This window comes from Falco naumanni, chromosome Z (genome assembly GCF_017639655.2).
Source record: "Falco naumanni isolate bFalNau1 chromosome Z, bFalNau1.pat, whole genome shotgun sequence".
NCBI lineage: Eukaryota > Metazoa > Chordata > Aves > Falconiformes > Falconidae > Falco > Falco naumanni.
Genome location: NC_054080.1, coordinates 24395750 through 24418687, shown reverse-complemented (window position 1 = coordinate 24418687; position 22938 = coordinate 24395750). Strand labels below are relative to the sequence as shown.

The 22938-nt window shown below is 40.6% G+C and overlaps 1 protein-coding gene across 2 annotated transcripts in view; it reads left to right on the top strand.

Annotated features, from left to right (window-relative positions):
* Positions 1-2405: 2405 nt before the first annotated feature.
* Positions 2406-22938, top strand: part of APC (APC regulator of WNT signaling pathway) — a 103408-nt gene continuing 82875 nt past the window's right edge. For both annotated transcript variants that reach the window (XM_040580272.1, XM_040580270.1), the window contains exon 1: positions 2406-2795. The gene's annotated coding sequence lies outside the window, so the exon portion shown is untranslated. The remainder of the gene's footprint in view (positions 2796-22938) is intronic.

Sequence of the window (22938 nt, the reverse complement as noted above, 5' to 3'; positions counted from 1 at the left end):
GGGGAATGCCCTGACCCAGGTGCAGGACCTTGCACCCAGCCTTGTTGAACCTCATGAGGTATGCATGGGCCCACTCCTCAGGCCTGTCAAGGTCCCTCTGGATGGCACTCCTTCCTTCTAGAGTATCAACTGTACTGGTGTCATCTGCACACTTGCTGAGAGTGCACTCAACCTCACTGTCTATTTCATTGATGAAGGTATTAAACTGTATTAGTCCCAGTATAGATCCTTGAGGGATACCACTCATTACTTGTTTCCACTCTTGACACCAAGCCATTGACTGTTACTCTGTGGACACTGCCATCCAGTCAGTTCCATCTCTGTCAAACAGTCCATCCATCAAACCCAAATCTCTCCAATTTAGAGGTAACAGTGATGTGGGGAACTGTACCAAAGGCCCCACAGAAGTCCAGGAAGATGAGATCTCTAGCTGTCCTTTTGTCCACTGATGCAGTTACTCTACCCTAGAAGGCCACTAGGTTAGTCAGGAGGAAATATATTTGAAGACAAACTCTTACAAATTGGATTCAAGAAATTTTGAAGGTTCCTCTCTTTTTGTGAAGAGGAAGGTTACTGTGTGTACCACAGACATTTAAAATTGTTTTTATTTAGACTGCCACAGAGTTGGACATGATCTAATCCAAATGCCTTAGACTATTAAATTATTATGATGGTCATCTTTCAGCTTTTAGGCATTATGCCAGGGAAACTAAAGGTGATTGAATTTACAAAAATATTACCAGGAACTATTTTCTTTCAAAAAGCCTCAATCAGTGTCATACATAACATGACTGTGTAAAAATAAACCATTTGGAACAGCTAATATTAGTTCACTACACCCATTTTCATTATATTGGTTAAACTCATATCAGCTTGTATTTAGCTATTCATGATTACAGTTTGTAGGATACAATTTTATGGCCCTTGAAATGGAGCCGGGGATTATCAGGACAAAGCAATGACAGAAATCACAACTTAAAATTATATTCAAATCCCAGGAAAACTTCATTACTAAAATAAGCAGTACAAACAATATCAATACACAAAATGCACATTCAGCTATTTATCAGTATGTACCAGACTCCCTAAATATCTGTTTAACACACAAACACTTGCAGTTTGACAGCAGCTTGTGACAGACTCTAGCATGATTTGTCAGAGCGGAGAGAGCTTGGCAAGGCAATTCCTTTGATACTAACAAGGGGGCAGGACTTGTCTAGGCCCAAATGAGGAGAACAGAGCTGGAAAACAATACAGGTCAAATCCAAGCAGAAAATGAAGAGGTCTAAAAAAGAATTTGAAGAAATTTGAAAAAATCCACTTGCAAAGGATTCTCAAACTGGTAGTAAAAAGGTCTTTACATACATTAGAAGAAAGAAGGTAGTTACAAAACTGGTGAGGTTGAATAATGACAAGTCTAAAAGGCAGAAGAGTGACAGATGGCAAAGCTAGCACAGAGAAACTCAAGCTGTCTGCCCTAGATTGCAATTGGGGGTGCTGGGAATTCACAACTCCACATCTGCTTTATACTAGGGAGGCCAGAGGAACTATGTCAACTTGAAGTAACTTCATAGGAAATACAAGCCTGAATTGGTAATACAGGGTACAAGCCTGTCACCTGGAAGTGGAGAAAATCACCTGAACCCAGTGACCTTCAGCCAGAACTGACAAGGGACCTTGGCTGTCAAACTGCAGAACTACTGTAGGTTGTTGTGTACAACCCACCCTTACACCTGGGAGCCAGCCCAGGGCAGGCCGGGCCAGCCTGGGGAGGTGGGCCGGGGAGACTGACCTCTCTTGCTTTACCAAACGGACAGAGGGCATGGACAAGGGTGGCCTCGCCGGGAAGAACAAATCTTCCGTGAAGGGAAGCTGCCTGCCTGCCTGCTGGGCGAAGGCCTCAGTAAACACAGGGAGGAAGACGATACATCCCAGCTTTCCCTCAGCTTCCACAGCTGGCTGCACGGGCACACACAGGCCTTTATGCCAGGGCGAGCGGCGTTTCTAGCCCGTCCCTCTGACACCCGACAGCCCGCTACCCTCCGCCGCCCAGCCGGGCCACCCCTCAGAAAGGACCTCCGTCGGGCTGCAGCCGCCCCAGCGCTGCTTCGGGCTCTCGCCGCCCGGCGACTTTGCGCTGCCTGCACAACACAGCCACCCAGGCCTCCGTGCGAGGAAAAGGCACCGGCGCCGCAGCCGAGGCCTCGGAGGCGGCAGGCGGCTGCTAAGGTAGCGGGTGGCCGATGGGGGCCGCCGCCCCCCGCCGCCCGGCCCGCCGCCCGGCCCGCAGCAGGTGTGCGCCACAGGGAGGGGTGGGGGTGGGGTCCCGCCCGCGCGCATGCGCGCCGCCGCCGCTGCGGCCGGGACTCCTTGGGCTGCGCCTGCGCCCTCTGCTTTCCCCTCAGACAAGATGGCGGCGGGGAGATCAGTCCGGGGAGGAGAGTGAGGGGGCTGGCCGCGGAGCTGCGCCGGCGGGGAGAGGGTCCCGGCGCCGCGCCTGAGGGAAGCGGCCGCCGGGCGGGGGCTGGGCCCGCGCAGGAGCTGGGGAGGAGGCCAGGGCTGCCGCGGAGCCCGCCGCGGGGATGAGGAGCTGGGCAGACGGGGCAGGGACCGGCCCTCGCCGGTGAGGAGGGTGAGCGGTTGTCCCTGTATGCGCGCCCGCCGGCTGCCCATTCGCGCCGCCCCGGGGAGGAGGCGCAGCTCTAGGCTCGGCGGGTCCGCGCCGGTGGCGGCAGCGGCAGGAGGCGTCGAGAAGCCGCGGCGGCGCTGCCGGGCGCGGAGGGGAAGGCGGAGAGGTGAGTGCCCGTCGGCCCCTGCGCGGTTCACCGGGCCCCTCGCCTTCACCTTCCCGGGCAGCACCTGCTGGCGGCGGCCGCGGGCGGGGCTGAACCGGGTACCCGTCTGTGTCAGGCGTGTGTGCGCTTCTGCCTGAGGGCGCCCGCCCTGGGCCCCGGCGGCCCTGCCGCCTTGCAGCCCTGCCGCCTTGCAGCACTGCGGGGGCCGCCGCGCCGGGACGGGCCGCGCCCCGTGGGTGCTCTCCCCACGCAAGTGGAGCCTGATCTAGTGGGTGTTACTCAGAGCCAGTAGTGGCTTGCTTTTTTTTCTTTTTTTTTGGGGGGGTGGGTGGGTGGGTTTTGGGGTTTTTTTTGTTTGCTTTTGGTTTGGGTTTTTTGGGGTAGTATAATGCGATTTGGTTTCATTTAGTCGTTTTGTTCTTCAGAATCTGCTTGGAAGTGTTCAGATGTTCGATAGCTGAAACACCACTGGAGCAGGAAGGCAATAGGGTCAAGGCCCAGCACTAGGTCTTAGGAAAAGCTCAGCAGCTGTCTTCTGTGGAAACATGTTTAAAATTCTTGACCTGCAAAAATTTTCCTCTGACTCTTAGATGAGTCTTTAAGTTAAAGACTCTGTATTATCAGGGCTTATTTCTTTTGTTAGTGTCCCCTCTGACCTCTTGCAATGAGGGGTGGATCTGTACAGGTGTCTGTGACTGCAGCCTCAGTTTCTGAAGTTGCTCTAGCCTCAGTGGCCATTCGTAGCTTCAGAAGTGATTGAATGTAAAGTAGTTCAGGTTTCTGTAAATTACAGCTTCATTGTGTAACTGCAAAACAATGGAGAAGTGAAGATATAAATATACTATATAACTGACTTGTTGCCTCACACCCCCCCTCATAGTAACTACAAACGACATGATGGTAGTGACCTGTAAAACTAGGAAGACAAGCCTTTTGGTAAAGCTGTCATAGAAAGCTTTAAGTTTCTGAAAAATGAAATAAGGTTCTACAGGAACTATTTCATGTACTTGCTTCTACCAACCACTGATTGAAGAAGAGGAGATTTTTCTATGTACCAGTGGAGAAGCATAGATTTGAAAGCTTTGCTTCAGGAGTACTGCTAACATTTTGGTAAGTTATGGTTATGGCAAGAGTTAAGTAAGATCAGGTCACTAATTGAAATGCAGAGAAACTGAACCTTTTTCCTATTCAGGTGCTGTAATTTTATGTTTTTAAAATGGATTTTAAAAAAATTGTGTGCCGAGTGGGTTCATCCAATCTTAAGCACTCAAGAAATACTGGCCTTAAAGTGAATAGCGTGAGATAAGTGTTACCCCTCAGCTTCAACTTCCTTGATACGTTTTTTTTTCCTTTAGTTATAGTGAAGACTATTCATAGAATAGTTCTGCCCAGTGAGAAAGACTTGCTGTCCTTGGATGCTTTAGCTTTCAGAACAAAAGAAAATTGTAAACCTCCAAAGTGTGGAAATCTAAATAGGTGATATAGTTATCAGTATATTTTTATTCCTAAGCAATGCAGTCAGAAACACTGTTGAGCATAAGAATGTGGTTTACCATGTGTCTCACTTCCATGAAATTAAATCCATGCCTAACTATGTCAAGTTTTGATACCTAGGCACCTGTTGCACAAAATGCTCATCAAGTCACTAACATCACAACTTCAGCTTCTTTAGAATGTACAGTGAATACTGTCAACGATGTGCTGTGTCACTGTATGCAGAAAGTTTGTAAACCCCCGATGAACACCTGCATCTTGTATTTACAGTACCTTTTGTATGCTTTCAAAAAAAAATTGTGTGTATATATGTATTTTCAGTAAAGACTAATAGATTATTTCTAGAATCTTCTCATATGTAGATAATGTTTAGAGTAAGGAAGTTATATCTGTCCATGATTGTGTTTAAAACTAAATAGCACAGTTAACAATAAAACCTCTTTAACTCTGTAGTGATCAAGAAAAAAATTTTTGATTTAGCTAACTGTGTTTTGACTAGACTGAATGTTCTTTATTTGAGTAAAAGGAAAATAGTTTGGATTGGTTTATAGTAGTTAGCTTTTGTTTGCTTCAAGCAGCTCAGTAACAACAAACAGAATTATTCACACAGGTATATGCTTTTGGAAATATTTTATGATAGCAAGATGTTCTGAAATACTGTGAGTGGCAAGTGAAAGCATAGTGGTGATTTAGGATAGTGTGCATCTTGTTTGCACCTTCAAACTATCCTGTAGAAATTGTTTCATAGCATTCTATAGTAGCAATCCATTAGAAGTGATCTTCTCTCACACCAACTGAAACTCAGAGACTTTTTTTTTTTTTTTTGGTGCCATATGTATTCTTTGAGTTGCCGCAGTTTAATTGGGAAAGTAGAAAGCAATGCATCTTTTTCTTTTCTTTGTATTGAGTTACTATGTTTTCACAGTATGATTTTTAGTAACTCATAGGACAGTGACAGAATAAGCAGTGATTTAATGGACTGAAATTATGTAGTTTACCGGCTTGCTGAATACAACATACACTGCTAACTTCTCATGTTTTAGTAAGAGTATCAATATTGTGAATGTTAAAAGAAAAAAAGTATCAAGATTGTATTACGAGCTTAGCTTTCAGTGATGTCTCCGTTATATGTTTAAAAATGCAGTATGACTGTACTAAATGGATGTATTTAGTATTCTCAGCTGGGAAGTAGCTGTAACTGATCTTTAAATGGATCTTCTAGTTGTTTGCTGTTCAAGTTCATACTACTTTCATCATCCATTTGTTACCAGTATTAGCAGAGCAAAACTGCTTTTACTGTAGTCTTAGCTTTGACTCCTCCAGTTTCACATACCCAGCTTCTATTATTTTTTATATTTAGTAACCGCACACTATTGGGATTTTGATCCTAATTAGCTTGAATTATAAGTATGACTTTGTTAAAACAGTGTTAAGATAACCTGTAATAGTGATTTCAACAGCAAGTTATGTTGTGCTGTTGTAGAGCTTGGATTATTGGGTGACTGCTATTCAGTTCTAGTTAAAAGTTTGTATCTTGTTGCAGTGGTTGCTGCTGGACAATAAAGCTACTAGGCAGCAAGCACTTGCACAAAATGTTGGGGATCTGTATTCAGCAGAGATGGTAGGTTTCACTGAAGGTTATGGGCGGTAGGTAGTTATCAAAAAGGTTAAAAAGAATAATACTTTTTTGGTTTTATTTCCACATGATACTGTAACAGTACCTCTGATATAGCTTGCTGGTCATGGTCACAAGGCTAGTATGTGCTCATTTGAATTGACTACCAAAGATTGAGTTCCATGAGTATGTTAATTTGTGTCTTTATTAGAGGAGGATTGCTTCAATGTTAGTCATGACTAGTGGAAACAAGAAATTTTAAACATACGAACACTTTTTGAGATCAGAGAGAATTAAATTTGCTATTACTTCCATGTGGATTTTCAGAAAGTGAGAAATAAAAGTCAGTAGACAAGAGTATCTTTTGAATTAGTAAATATAGTTGTATTAGAGTACAAGTAGTTGGATTTCTCTGTGGAAATCATAAACTAAGACTTTGAAGATCAGTAGCATTTTGAGGTGTCTTTCATAAGTAGGTTATTATTCAGGGTGCATTTTAACCACAAATTGATAGAATATTAATCTTTAATGGAGGAAGAGATCTTACTCATGTAGACTTTATAGTTCAAAATAAGAATTTATGCTTTTGTGAAATAGTATAGTGATGCCTCTCTTAATACTGCAGTATTTTTTAAGAGATTAACTTCTGTAATAGAACTGTGGTGACACAGTAAGGCATGACTTTTCACTCAGGGATTTTAATCTATGCATGAAAATTTTGTATTTTTCTAGAAATCAAATAAGAAGAATTTTTCTTATTTCTACAGTTAATGGTAAGAGTGCTGGTTGCTTTAAATAGCTTCTAAAAGGTGCTGAGCTTCACAAGACTGAATTTGGCTGTTAGTAGATGGGCCTTTTTGTAGTAACTGGCATGTGGAAGGAACTGGAAGGAAACTAGGACTTCTCATTGTTGTGTGACAAGAGTGCAAAGAAATCATGAAAGCATAAATTGTGTGACTTGGCTCTCCCTTTATTAGTGGAAAAGGGTTCTCAGGATCACATGAGTGTTTCTCCTCTCAAACCCTTGCTATGGAGATTCCACATTGCTGCTATTCTTCCATGTAAAGGACTTCAGCTAAGAATCTTTTTAGAACTAAGCAATAATATTTCTTATATAATACTGTTAAAGATGCCAATTAAAAAAAATTATACAGAAATTTAGTTCTACTACTCAAACATGCCTGCTTTGTCTCATTCTGCTTTCACTTTAAGCTAATTGAGTCATATATTGAGTTTTATGACTTGGTTGTGCTTTGCTGCTTGGAGTAAGGTTTCCACTTCTTTTTACATGCTTTAAAATGAAATTCAGTTGATCAATGGGGAGTGTTTCCATCAAGCCTCCTCTGGCTTCTTTTATTAGAGGCTCTACCGGAGTTTGTGTTTGGATTGCAAACTCCCTGTTTAGGTAGTGGGGTGACTTCTGACTCAGGCCTGTCAGCCTGACCTCAGTGCTGGGGAAGGTTATGGAGCAGATCATCCTGAGCACCATCTCTTGTCACATGCAGGACAACCTGGGGATCAGGCCCAGCTGACAAGGGTTTATGAAAGGCAGGCCCAGCTTAACTAAGCTGATCTCCTACGTCAACGTGAACTGCTTAGTGGATGAGGGAAAGGCTGTGGATGTTATCTGCCTAGACTTTAGTAAAACCTTTGACACTGTCTCCCAGAGCATTCTCCTGCAGAAACTGGCCGCTCATCACCTGGATGGGTGCAGTGATTGCTGGGTAGAAAACTGGTTGGATGGCTGAGCCCAGAGAGTGGTGGTGAATGGAGTTACATCCAGCTGGTGGCCGGTCACAAGTGGTGTTCCCCAGGGCTCAGTATTGGGTTCAGTCCTGTTTAATATCTTTATTGATGGTCTGGACAAGGGGATTGAGTACACCCTCAGTGAGTGTGCAGATGACACCAAGTTGGGTGGGAGTGCTGACCGGCCTGAGGGCAGGAGGCTCTGCAGAGGGACCTGGGCAGGCTGGAGCGATGGGCCCAGGCCAGTGGTGTGAGGTTCAGCAGGGCTCAGTGCCGGGTCCTGCCCGTGGGTCACACCAGCCCCAGGCAGCGCTACAGGCTGGGGCAGAGCGGCTGGAAAGGGCCTGGTGGGAAAGGGCCTGGGGGTGCTGGGTGACGGCCGGCTGGGCAGGAGCCAGCAGTGTGCCCAGGGGGCCCAGGCGGCCAGCAGCACCCTGGCCGGTGTCCCCAGCAGTGTGGCCAGCAGGACCAGGGCAGTGACCGTCCCCCTGCACTGGGCACTGGTGAGGCCGCCCCTCGAACCCTGTGTTCAGGTCTGGGCCCCTCTCTGCAAGGGGGACATTGAGGGGCTGCAGCGTGTCCAGAGACGGGCAGCGGGGCTGGGGAAGGGACTGGGGCACAGGTCTGATGAGGAGCGGCTGAGGGGACTGGGGGGGTTTAGTCTGGAGAAAAGGAGGCTGAGGGGGGACCTTATCACTCTTTATACCTCCCTGTAAGGAGGTTGTAGCGAGGTGGGTTTCAGTCTCTTGTCCCAAGTAACAGGTGACAGGACAAAAGGAAATGTCTTCTACTTGCGCCAGGGAAGGTTTAGATTGGATATTAGGAAAAACTTTTTTGCTCTAAGGATGGCCAAGCATTGGAACAGGCTACCCAGGGAAGTGGTTGAGTCGACATGCCTGGAAGTGTTTAAAAGGTGTCGTGGTTTAACCCCGGACAGCAACAGAGCCCCACGCAGCCGCTTGCTCACTCCTTCTCACCCAGAGGGATGGGGAGAAGAATCTGAAAGGAATGTAAAACTTGATGGTTGAGATAAGAACAATTTAATGGGTAAAGCAAAAGCCACACACACAAGTAAACCAAGGAATTAATTCACCACTTCCCATGGGCCGGCAGGTGTTCGGCCATCCCCAGGAAAGCAGGGCTCCATTTTCTGAGTACACTTCCCAAGTAATGTGTCACAGTTACTCGGGAAGACAAACACTATAATGCCAAATGTTGCCCCCTTCTTTCTTCCCCCACCCTATAGATTCAGTATGACGTACCATGGTATGGAATATCCCTTGGGGTAGTTCAGGTCAGCTGTCCCGGCTGTGTCCCCTCTCAATGCACCCCCAGCACACTGGCTGGCAGGGCTGAAAAGTCCTTGATTTAGTATAAACAACACCCAGCAACAACTAAAAACATCACTGTCCTACCAACATTGCTCTCGCATCATAGCCAGAACACAGCACTGCATCAGCTACTAAGAAGAAAAGTAACTCTATCCCAGCTGAAACCAGAACAAAAGAGATGTAGATGTGGCACTTAGGGACATGGTTTGGTGTTGGACTTGGCAGTGCTAGGTTTACGGTTGGAGTCCATGATCTTAAAAGTCTTTTCCAACCTAAACTATTCTATGATTCTAATAATATTATTTGAATGCCCGAATAAGTATGTCAAAATAGGACTTACAGATGGCACTGTATGTGCCGAGGTGGATTCCTGATCCTTATTTTGGTTTATCTCCTGATAGATTTTGTTTGGGGTTTGGGTTTGTTTTTGTAGGTTTTTTTGTTATATGGGAGTGCATTTCTTAACTGATTTTTGGGAATATGGAAAGGTAAGTATTAGTGTGAATAAAAATATGGTAGAGACTGTTTTTACATAAACTATAAATGAGGTTGAAATGTGGGGGAAAATGGAAAGTACTGTAATATTTAATGTATCCTTATAGCTTTAGTAGGTATTACCCATCAGATCGTCTTTCTAATTTTTTTTTTTTTTTGACAAATCCTGTGAAAATCTTTGGTACAGACTTTATATTCTGGAATAGGTAGCAGAACAGATCTGAATCTGTGTTGCTACTTATACTGTTGTCTTACAGAGTTTGTTACCCAGTGTGCAAAGAGCCAATTTCACACACAGAGGTGAGATTTATTGCATGTCAGTGCAGAGATGGGTGCTAGGTTGTAAATCCACAAAGCTTGCACGCCTCTTATCACACAGTAAAACATTTTGTACACTTTGAACAACTTCTTACAATTACCTTTAGCCACACTTACTTCTTAAAGGTTATTATGAGCCTTGTCTCCATTTAAAGGTATAGCATTCTTTCTTTACACTGAGCAAGTTTTGTGGGGAGGGGATTTATTAGCAGGGGGCTTTCTTTGCTGGTTTGGATCTTTTAGTATGCTAATCAGGCAAGTTCACACACCATTCCAGTAATTTTCTGTTTGGTCTTATTAACCATTTGGTTCTCCTGGAGCTTACCTTGTTATGCCCCAGCTTGACTTTTATGGTGTCCATTCCTTCTCCCAAGGCCATGCTTTTGTTAACTATTTGTAACATCCTCTGTTTTTCAAATTCTTTTTTTTTTGTTACAGATACTTACATACTTTGACTAAATTTCATGTTTGATCTAATACTGAGATGGTCGACTACAGTAGGAACAAAGTGTTAATATATTGGAGTTATTACAAGGAGTTTGTCCAACCTAGTAGTTTCATGTAATGTAGCTTTGTGTTGTAATTATTTCCTGGAAATTGAGGGTTGTTAATAAAAACAAATAAATATGGCATGTAGTATGCAGAGAGATTCTTGTTGCTGTGAAGAGTGTTTCTTGTTATATTTTTTTACAATTAATAGTTTTTCGTAACTAGTCTTCATAATAAATCCATGGCCTTCTCTGCTGGGATAGATTTGATTGTTTTTCTTCTCTACAATTCAGTCTTTATGTTGATGGTTCTCCTGTTTGTTACAGGTAGCTGTTACTGCAGTGTAAGTTCTTACTTACCGTGTCTTGCAGCTGATCTCTGTGTTCAGAAATGATTGATTTGCCAACTTGTGGAGTAATGTTGCTTTTCAGGCCAGTTGTGCTTGGGTTTGGGGAATGTTGGAGAATGTGTTGATCGTAGAAGAGTAGTTGTTATCTACATGTTGTAATTAAGAGAAACAAAGAAGTGTGCTGCAGAGCAAGTTAAAATTGACCTGTGTTTCAGAGCTTTTGTTTGGGGGGAGGGCAGGGGAATGTTTAGTTACTTCTTGTGGTGTAGACTGGAAGATCAAACTTACAAAGTCTGTTAAGAAGCAGTAGTATATGCTATTATAAGAAGACTACATATTGAAACGGCTCATTTCACATGTGTATGGGGTCTGTCTTAAGGAGTAGGGTAATTTTTTTCATAGCTCGTATGTACAAACTGCTTACATGCTAAACATACATTCTAGGAAGTCCTGCTGTGTAGTTAATATTAATGTACCTTTGGATGTGCTTGAAAGCATATGAAGGATATAATGGGAAATAGATTTACCATGTTGATGCCTGCTTAGCAGCATTGGAATTTAGTAGTTCAGATATTAAACTATTTCAGTTCCTAATTTTTTTTAGAAGTGTTATTTCAGACATAGTAACAGTACTGTCCTGGAATATAGTAGCTCTAGGAGTTAAGCTTTTCATAAGGCTGTGGTGTAAGAATTTGAGCAGCTATGTTCATGTTCTACAAGTTGCAGTCGTGCTACTTCTTATCCCAGTAGATGTTTTAATGGTCAAGACTTCTTCTAATAGTGTGATCTGACAGCAACTTTTATTTTTATTTGAATGATAATGGAAACGTTGAAACATTCAATCATCATTGATAACTGAAACATCTAAAATGTAAATTTAAAAAAAATCTGGAGTAAAATATGCCTAATTTGTTTTAATAATGCAGTCTATTCCTTGGTGGCTTGAACCATCTGAGAAGAGAATGTTAGTGCAAAACAGTTTTGTTTTTTTAACTGCAGCAGTGTAAGTTGTCACTTCAGTCAGCGACAGTTAACCTCCATTGTTTGTGTATGTATAAAATCCTTTGGAATAGGCTAAGATTCATCAAGCTGATACTCCTTTTGAAAACAGGACATTCCTTTTGAAAATGGAGCAAAATAGATAGATTCATAGTTCATAATATTACTAAGTTGTATTTGGTGTGTAGTGTCTGAATAAAAATAGCATGTTCCTCAGCTGTTCTTTTTGGATGCAGGTCATAGAAGTGCAGTCTTTCTAGATCTAAATTCAGATGTCAGTCTTGTGAAGAGCTTCCACTTTGTCTCAGGTTGCTGACATCTTAATATAATACTGCAACTGTTTGTCTTGGTTTGTGCTACTCAGATGAAGTATCCTTTTTTTTTCTGTGGTTGTTTTCAGAACACCATCCTAATATTGGCAGTGTATTGAAAATATTTTTTCTTGTTGCAAAGTCTTTTGGTACTCATATTGGTCTCGATGATTGGTCACATTGGTCTTTACTATTCAGTAAAAAATAAATATAGTTAAATTCTGGAATCCTATAAGCTTGTTCTTAAGACCAGCAATTTAGCGTGCCTTCATTTGTAAACTCTTGCGTGCAATTAGATGTTGACATCTAGTTCCGAAAAAAAGCTTTGAAACATTAAACGTAACAGACAGAAGTGTGCTTAATGCCGTCTAAGGGCCTATGGAAGTGGGCGACCTTCACACTGTTCTTGCGTATTTAGTAAAAACCACCTTTCCTGTAGCTGATTTAGTGCCTGGTTTGAATTTCAGCATCTTGGTGGAGCCAGCTTATTTCGGTGAAAATGCTGGCCATCCTGTCATTTTGCTATTCAGTAAAAGCTTCAAATAGTTAGGTAGGTGCTTCATTTTGATGACAGAGAAGTCAGCTTCTGTTCTGAAAGAGAAGCTTGTATTTTGTCAGTCCTGTGCTAGGGCCCTTCCAGTGCCCATAATGCTTGCCCAAAGGAAGAAGTGTCTCTTTTCACCATGTTTAGGCGTTCACGTAGAAAATTCATACTTCTGATGTGCAAAGCATAGGTCATAAAGGGCTAAGTAGCTGTGGTTCTTGTATTACAGTAGAAGGAATACAAGACTGAAGTTCTTCTGAACTCAGAACTATTTTTGTTTGGGTTTTATTTTTTGGTGGGTTTCGGGGGTTTTTTGTGTTGTTGGTTTTTGTGTTTTGGTTTTTGTTTTTTTTTTTTTATTTAGAATTCAACTCTGGTTTTAGGGGAAGGCAGGGAAGATTCAGATATTTGAATTAGATGTTCCGCGAAGGAAATACTGTACATGCCTTGAATAATGAGAGTTCTGCATTTAAATGACTGCCTTGTCTCACTGAGATTGATTGCAACTTTTGTGTCTTCTGCTCAGAAAGATCAACACTTGAGATGTCTACTTCTTCTAAGTTGTTTCCCACAGAACTTGTGATCCAAGGGCTCATATAAAGTCTCTTTGATTACTCTGTATTAGTCATTAAAGGCTTGGATGTGGAATGAAATTTGGGTAAAATTGGCTGTCAGCAGATCCTATACACCAGGATCTAGAGCAACTGAAATAAAATGCTGATTATGTTAGAATTTACTTATTTAACTTCTGGCATCGCAAGCCTCCTTGGCAGCAATTTTGGAGTAAAAGCTTTGGTGGCAGTAACCTTGACACTATAATTGGCATCTATCACTGCTGAGACGACAGTGTCAGTAGGCAATGATGAGATACATGAGATTCTGAGGTTAGCAGAATCTAATATATGACCATATTCCTTCCACATGTTGGTTTTTAACAGAAATTTAAGTTGATTTTTTTATATTTATATAAATATATACGTAATTCATATAAATAAGTATTTCTATTATAATGTAACAAAACTTTGTTTACAGACTTTATCAATACCAGGGTTAAGCACAACTCTGAATTATTCCCAATTCACTCTTACATCTATTTCTTTAAACTTTTTTTTTGTAACAGTCATCCTCTTCCTCTCCATGTCAGCAGAATGACTATTGGATTTTGTTCCCTGGTGTTCAGAATTGTTCAAATACAGCTTTTCATTGTACAGGACTCTAATATTGGCCCAGTCTAGTGGAGTAGTGACTCAAACTTCTGTGAAGTTCCTGTTCCCACAGGAGCAGGAGAAAAAGCCACAGAGTTCCTGCAATTTGCTCTAGCATTTTTCTACATTTTGTGTTTTGTTATTTCAGTGGAAACTGCAGATCTAAATTAGAAATAAAAGCTGAAAAAGAGCATTAGCTAATGTGTTTTTTTCTTTTTTGGTTCCAAGTAGCTTGTTTATAGGTATTGTTATTTATGCTCATGACAGTTTTTAAAATTCTGTGTACTGAATATGACTTGGAGTAGAAATGCCAGCATATAATAATGATACTTAATTCCTGTGTGTAAGTATCTAAATATGTTTCAGAATGAGCTCCAGAAAGGTTTAAGATCAGGCCTCAGTTTGGAATCAGTGAAACAGTTTTAATTTCATACAATATTTTTTTTTTTTAACTTGGATGTCATTATAATTGCACCCAGGCTACCAGGAAGCACGGAATGTGCCTGAGTACCAGTTCATACAGAAAAGTGATTATTATATTTTTGCTTTAGAATATTTGTGCTAGTTTAGTGTGTACACTGTCAATTTATGTCCTTGCATTCACTTAGACTCGCTTCACTGTTCTGTTAATGCATGCCAGTGCAATCAAGTAGCCAGCATATTATGAGACCTCTTGTTAGTTAATATAAGACTAATGGGATGCTTGAATTGGCATGGAATTAGGTCTCTGACAAAAGATTTAGATGGCAGTCCAAGTGATGGCTTGCTAATTAAATGTCTAAATGTCATTGCTAAGACCTTGAGAACTAGACTTGGTTATTAAAGCTTTTTCCAAAAAATGTTTCAAGTGCTAGAAGCCGAAGAGAATGGATTGAATGGAGAAAGAGAGCTTGTATTCCTCTAAAAACAGTGGGTTTGTGTATTGCTTTATTTGCATGAAAAAGTAGTTGTCTGTGCATGATTGTCTTTATACTGTTCCAAGTCTCTCTTTCTCAGTTTTACTTGTGAGCAAGATGCCCAGGTCCTTTTTTTTCCCCACACTCAAAATAGTGCCTTGAATGATATAAAAGTACTGAAGAGTCTGTGTGACAGCCTAGTATGCATGCAGCAAGGAAGACCTGAAACTAGCTGTTAAGAACAAAGCCTGGTTGTAATTCACTATTTTATATTTTGGAAGTCTCAGGTATTTTAGAACGTTTTAACTTGTTCAGAGTATAATGGGAAAACATCTACCTTCAACATAATGGGGTTACTGTAGTGAAGTTTTACTTTTGCTCTCTGTATATTCATGCATTTAAAGTAAACTGCTCTGAATATGTAGTGTAGGAATGAACAGATTTGTTACTTGCTCAGTGTTTATTGCTTGAAAATTTTCTGACTTGAGACTTATAAGTGGTGGAGTTCTTTACAAAGTCAAGTAATTGTTGTGTGGGCAGTTTGGCAACTAGTTTGCTGTTAGAAGGAGAATTGTCTATTTATTCATTTCATGTTCTTTTTAGGTTTATTGCACCATTTGTAAACATGGATGGATAGTGCTTTTCATCATTCTTGCCTCTGTTCCGCATTTCCCAAGTTGTTATGTAATTATATTGCAGGAGTCTCTGGAAGCTCTGGAAGTAATGGGAATTGCTTTGTGTTGGGCAAACCTCAGTTCCATAAAAAGACATGATTCCTGTACTGAAGCAATTACACCACTCATAGTCTCTGGTGTAGAACATTGCCAGGCATTTGAACTGGGGAATAAGGTTTTCATGAGGTTCACTACTAGCACTTGCCAACATTTAGTCTTTGGGAAAGGAAAGGTAATAAACAGTAAATAAAAAAAAAAAAAAATCAGGAAAGTATCAGCCAGGTGTAGGCTAGAAAGCCCCTGCTCTTGTAGCTCACTTGTTTTCAGTGAAGTCATGCTATACAGTCTTTCATGGAAGTGCTTGGACTTTATGGAATGGCCATGCTGTATCACATGACTGAAGCATATGTGTGTCCTTCTATGTGGTGGGTGAAATCTGGGTACACCAGAACAGTCTCAGTCAAGCCACTCATCCAGTTGGCTTTAGTCATATACATGTTTTATCTCATGATGAGTAAGTGCCATAATGTGAAAAATACGTGAAATTTCCAAGTTAAGACATGTCTGGTCACAAGATAGGGCAAAATATACAGGGAGAGTGGAAAAAGAAGTGAGATTGGGGAGCAATACATAATCTTAAGTAAGAAAATTTCAGTTACTACCAGTTGTGTTTGTGGAGAACTTTTCTGTTATGCGACAGAAGAGGTTTTGCCAATGACATCGGCTCTCTGCTATTGTTTCTTCCTTGTTAGGACAAATAATACTGTGAAGATTTGTGTGTTTTCTCTTGTCACCTGGGGTAATCAGCTTGCAAAATTAACCCCTTCAATATTACGGGAAATGCTTAAAATTATTGGGATGTCAGCTTACCTTGAATTGCAGTCACTAAGTTTGCCTGCAAGACTACTTTATTTGGAATCTTTCTTTCTGCAGCAACAATGTCTTAGGTTTGCCAGAGTTTACTCAGGATCACTCAGTACCTAGCCAAGTTTAAACTTGAATGGTTTGAGTTTTAACGTTAAAACAATCTGGTAAGGGATTCGGTACTTCATTAAATATATAAACAGTTATGAAAGAATAATAGATCAATAAAATGCAAATTCACTCTGAGAAGGAAGATCTGTGTCCAGTATGGTTTTCCTTAAATCTCAGCTAATTAAGGCTGGTGTTCTAGCAGACTTGCCTTAGGGAACTTTGGAAATACATGTTTTCATTTAAATATTGGGGTTATGTGTTAGGAGAAAAAAGGAGAATGTTCTTCTAGTGCACTTAACAGTGGAGTACTTTTCTAAATGTAGTTGTGATTATTTGAAGTTTTGCCTTCCCGTGCCTGTAGGGATTGAAAGCAAAGATGCACAATGTATCTGTAATCTGTAGCATATTTTTCCTTTCAGTGATAGTTTTTAAAATTGTACCTGACCTGAGTGTTTCAAGAAAGTTGCAATGCTATACACTTTAATTAGTACATTTATATAATTAGGTTAAATAAAACAATTGTATCATTAGGTTCTAAGATTTGATGCATGCAACTTAGGTATTTTGATTGTCTTAAGTTGAGTAGCTGGTGGCCGTGGATCCAAACTGGAGAAGAGAAGCTGGCACTCAAATACACATTCTGTCTAGATCAAGGAATTTAAAAACACTCCTGGCTTCTCAGTTTTTGACAAACTCAAGCACATTTTTCTGTTCTGTTACTTGACTGATACTTTATTTGTTCTGGCAATGACTGTCAGCCCTTTTCTTCAATTAAATTTCCCCATTACTTCCCAGAAGTAACTTGGGTAGTGGTAAATTTTCAGTAGTAGCTGTCTCAGATGCAGGTTTTTTTACTTTGAAGTTGCATGTTGATTTCCAGGACAAAGGATGGCTCAAAGGCCAGTTTCGTGTGACTCCAGAAAGTATGGATTATAGAGTACTGTTGCTACATGTGTAGAGTTTGGTACTGGAAGCAGTTTGCCTAGAGGTGCAATCTGGGATATGCATCTCTAGGCAAATGCAAAATAAAATATGCAAAAAATGAAAAAGGAGTATCATTCCTTTTCTACTGAGTGGGTATATCAATTTCAAAAAGTATTCATGCTTCTTGAATACTGGACAAAGCAGCCTATACTTGATTTTTTTTTGTTCCTTACTGACTATTAAGATTTTTATAAAAAAAACAATCCCCACCCCAGTGGAAGCAAAAAGTCTTTTTTTCAACCTCACTAGTGTTGCAGAGATTAAGATTTGAAGATGCCATTCATTGAAAACCCCCAAAGAAAAACATAATTGCTAGCACCCACCCCACCAACACCATAAATCCCCATATTTTGAAATAAGAGTGTGGATTTTTAACTCTCAGTAAACCCACTAAATTGTGCCGAAAGAGGAAGAAAAAAATTTTTTAGTATGCCACCAATGTCTAGAGGCTTGTGTAACAGCAAATTCCCTAAGGGAGTGAGGTCCAAATCATCCAAGGAAGTATTTTTATAGTGAGTAAATAAGCTGAGGAGAGCAAGAACACTTTCAAAACAAAAGCTGACCCAAAAATCTGATGTGGATCATTATTCTTGGTGGTTAATATGGCTGTGAGCAGGAAAACTGTGTGTTGGTCAGGTGTTTGTGGGGTTTGTGCTACCTAGGAGCATAAACTGATTCTACAGGAGTGCTGCTCTCATAGCAGCTTATATCTGCATACACAGATGTCAATTAATAGTGAAGTTTGCATTGGTCCTGAGAAAAGAGCTGGACGACTTTGTTTCCTACTCTTAACAAGCGATTGGCTAAATCTTAGTAGTGTGAGACTTGGTTATAATCGTTGCAACACATTGTGAGTGTATGCACATTGCGAGGAATTAAATTCTTGCAGGACTGAATGAATTGTGAGCTCTTATGCATTTCAAGCCCAGAATGGATCCCACTCCTGTGCAATATGACCCTTGTATCAGAAGCTGCAGAACACTGTCTGTATTTCTTAAAAGAGGTATCTTGACTCACCTTGTTGGCTCAATTGCTGAGCTCTAGTGATTCGATTAACCACACTGGTGTTAGGAAATTAAATTCTTATTTGTCTAATTCCCAGCTGATGGATCTTTTTAAACTTTTTACAAACTTGGAAAGTTTCTATGTACAGCAATAAAAACCAGCCTACTTTTTGCTAAACCAGCTAATTTGTACTCCTTAAATCGTACAGCATAAATCTTCCATGACAAACTGAGCTGGTTTTTGTGGTACTTTGAACTCCGTAGTAATTACTGTCATGTACTGAAATGTGGAATTTTTTTGAGATTTTAAAGGAAGATACACATATGCTCAGACTCCTTGTCAACACTTTATCTGGTAAAGGACAGTTTTTCTAGATTGCTTTGATACAGTTGTCGTGTTATAGCTAAGAGCCTCTGAGGCTCAGGCCTTCATTTAAGTGTTCAAAAGATTATAATTATGGTGAGAGAACACACAGCCATGATTTTGCAAGACCTTTGTGTTTTCAGACCTTGTCACAGCCTTTCTTAATGCTGTGGGCTTTAAGAAACTTGGCTGTGCCTGGAACCTTTTTTTCCTAGACTTGGAGAATGGTGATGGTTGACATACCTTTTTGTATAAGGTCGTTGCTTACAGGATTCCACAAAAATTGACCATCCCTTCTTTTCAATATCTTCGGCAAAAAGAACATGTTGATGGTCCTTAGCTAAATGTATTTTTAACTGATTTATTACTACTGAAATGTCAGAATGCTTACAGGAAATCAGCTTTTGCATTAAGAACATCTGGTTCAAACCAAATAAAGGGAAGACTGAAGAAAAGTGTATATTCCACTGCATTGACAGAGCTTCCATTTGCCAGAACGGTGTTGAAATCTGGGATGCTCCTGGGTTAACTATTAAGCTTATATAACCATGTAGCATCCACTTCTTTAGCAGTGACCTGTGTCGACAAGAAGCACAAGTTTCTTGTGTAACAAGAAACTGAATCTGATCATCGATTTGCATGTGCAGTCATCCGTTTGTCATGTACAGATGTGGGCACTGCAACTTCTTATGACTGATGCCAAATATCAAGAAGCAGCAAAATAGGGCTTTGTCTTGTAACTCAGGCCACTGTAAGTATTCTAGCTATGTTCATAGTTTCTTCTGTTGAGTCTGACCATTAATCAGTCTCTGAGCAGCTGATGGATGTGCAGCCCTGGGTGAAAACATACATCAGAGCCACAGCTAAGGACAAAGTATTTGTTCTAAATGCTCTGATTACGGAAGATAGCTCTAGTGGACAACACGCAGATCCAGAGCCTTGTACTCTCCAATAAACACTGGAAACCGTCACATTCTTTGTCTTTCTCTAAATGTGTAATATTTTTCTACTGTATGGCTCATATGAGGAAAAGAGGAGAAATCTGTATTAATGAACAGAGTCGTCCAAGAAAAGCTTTTCCTCTGAAAAAAATTCCCCAGAGAATCCCTGAGATATGCTAGACAAGGGCTTTTATATAGAAGTTGTTCAGCACTACAGAGGTTCAGTCTTCAATACTGTTAACATACTACTGAAATGGAATTGAGAGGGGTGTGAAGGTGCTATTTCAGGTTTCCAAAAGTGCTGAATAAGCCTTTAGTTTGCTGGAGGTTTGGAATGAGTGGGCAAGCACATGCAAGAATCAGTGGAGTAAATCATACTTGAAAGTTGAGTCTCTGGTTTCTGGTCAAACTCACTTCCTGTACATTACAAACAAATGATGAGTTTTATAGCTGTCCAAATTTCTGTAAAAGTCCCCCCCCTCTAGTGGGTTGAGTGAAGACAATCCATTTCTATTTTCTGCCTTTTTAGCTTTATCTCCTTTTATATTGTTGCAACAGAGTTTTTTTGGATAGGATTGTTTTTCAATTTAAGCCAGAAATCTGTGTGAAAATTAACACACAATGTTAATATTGAGTATGATGAAGATATCTGCAGGTAGCTGTGGAAAGCAAGAGCTGATGCATAGGCTTGTATTGAACTTTCCTGTTGCCTTTCACCTGAGGTACTGCACAACATTGCCCTGACTTGCTACCTCCTGATGTCCAGGTGAGGCGCAGATTAAGTAACAACTCAGTTTGTTGATACTTGAACAGAACTATTTCTGATGAAGACTTTTACTCTAAAGTCCATTAGAAATGAGGCCTAAAAACTGGCACGCTTTGCTATTGTATTAGGAGGAGGTGGAAGAGAAGAGTAAAGGAAGACTGAAAATGCAATATGCAGCTGGTTAGAAGGAAAAGAAAAAAAAGTAGGGCATGGCCGCAGTAAGAACTGGTAATTGCAGTACACAGATACAGTGAACTACCTAACAAGCCTGGAGAAGTTGCAGTAGAGGAAACAGTGATACAATACCAGAATACTGTGATACTCTTAACTAGAGGGTGAGGAAACTGTAGGTAATGTGACACAAAAGTTGTCACAGATGGGATTTATTATATAGTTGAGATAAAAGAATGAGTAAATGGATGGTGATGTTTACTGTATTAATGGTTTGCTATGCAAACTCTTTTCATTATTGTACTGTTTTAGAACGTACGTGACCAATATTACAAATAGGGCCGTGGCTCTGCATTAGATCTCACAGATGTAAGGAAGTAGCAGTCCTTCTCCTTGAATCTTCATTTCTTTTAAGTTGTAGCAAGAAACCTGCATGTGAATGGAAAAACTCAGTGAGAGGGAGGAGAGCATGAGTGGGAGGTGCCCCAGAGAGCACAGTACTTACAGGCAAAAGTAAGGAACTGGCAAACAATAGAAAGCATTAGCTAGTATAAAATTTAAAGAGCAGGTGATAGCTTTCTGTTCCTGTGACTTATTTATGAAATAACTAAACGCATGTATTTTTCTGCTTTTCTCATTTAGCTTGTGTAATACAACATTGCAGGAGTCAGTTGACCCCTGTGAAAGATGGATCTTTCAGTGCTTGTGGAAGAATCTTGTAAAGTTCAGGAACTTGTAGCACAGCCTTCTAAAAACATAAAGTTGGAACGTTAGTATGTTAGTATAATAGGGAATCAGAAATAAAGTCATTCTTGTAAGATTTTTCTACTCTCAGTAGAGAAATTTCCTGTTCATTTTTGTAGAACTTGTCAGAAGAGTTGTGCATGCGTTCTGGATGGTGCACTGGGAACAGTGACAGTTTTCTCTGTCCTTTCTGCATCTGGCTGAGAAAGGTGGTCCTTTAATTTCTTGATCCTCCAGTAACGGGAGGGGTTTTTTTCTGATGATCTTTCTAATGCTCGTAGTTGGAGGTCACCTGTATAAGGAAATAATATGCAACTTTTCTGGGAGAATCCTGATGGACAAAGTAGGAATACAGCTTTTCATGGTCAAAACACTGATACTAATGCTGATGGGAGCAGCCTATGAGTATTCCCGATGTGTATATACAGACTACCGCTGATGCTAGTTGCATGGTAAGGGCAACACTCGGAGAGAACACAGTCTGTCTGTGGTAGTGAGAGGGATGAAAGCAACTTCACAATTTCCAAGGAAATGAGAAGCAGAGAACATGTTCATCTTTGTTGATTTTTAAAATACAGTTGAAAGGCAAGAGACAATCTTTGGTTATAGCAGCTGCTAAAGTATTTTATGAAGTCCTGTGTTAAGATGAAATTTCCATCTATGTAAAACAGATGTGAAATGTTTTCAGTTTACTTTCTCAATAAAATGTGCTTATACTACATATCTAAAAGATGCAGCCTGATGTAAGTCAATGTGTAAAACTTTGATTAGTAAGTGAAGTTCTGAAGGCAAGATTTCTTCTGTCAGTCAACACTGTTTCGTGTTTGTGAGTAATGCCAACCATAGAGCTTGGCAACAGAGAGAGAATCTAACTCATTATTCAACCCACTTGCCGCCCAGAGCTTCAGAGGTAGGTAGTGCTGTGCTTGTACAATGACTAGGAATGAAATACCAATCACTTTAAATATATTAAATAGTGGAAGGCTGCTAGGGAGAAGGGTACTGCTGCAAAGGGTGAGGTTGTAAAGGCACAGAGAACTGCTCCATTTATGAGCCATTTATCTAAAACCAGAAAACCTCTTGCACTTTCTGTTGTGATAGTCTTGATTTTTATGAAGCCAACAGATGTTTTGGGGAGTACTTTGTTTTTAAAAATGCAGATCTTAATCTGCTCAGAGGTTCTGTTTAACGGCACTTAGCAGTAGGGGAAAACAGGGTTATGGCAATTTTGTTTGGTCTCAAACTGGATTTTTATAAATGCAGTAAGAAGTTGGGAAATATTTAGTGCACAGGTTACATCAAACATTCTATGAAAAGATTGCTAATTCCTATTCAGGAGCTAAATTCCCACTTGGCTGTTTCAGAATGCTGTGCTGGGTAGACTGCAGGAATCTTGTCCAAAATAATAAAGTAGTTGTATTTTAAGTACTGAAACTGAGCTGATATTTTTCAATATTAAATTTTGCGTCCCTGGGATTTGATAGCTTACATGCAGAGATTTCATTCTTATAATAGATTTTAAATGGGGGGGGTGGGTGGTGGTGGTTTAAATGTAATATGGACCAGGTATTGCTAGGTCTTTCATTTCAAAGAATGAAAAAGCCACTTGTTCCTTCTGCCAGATAGAAAACAACTAATTCCTTTGTGTGTTTTATTTTTTCCTGAGAGCCTGACCCTTTTTATTCAAATACTGTTTCATTAGCATCAGTTCTTTTAGCAGGATCCAGC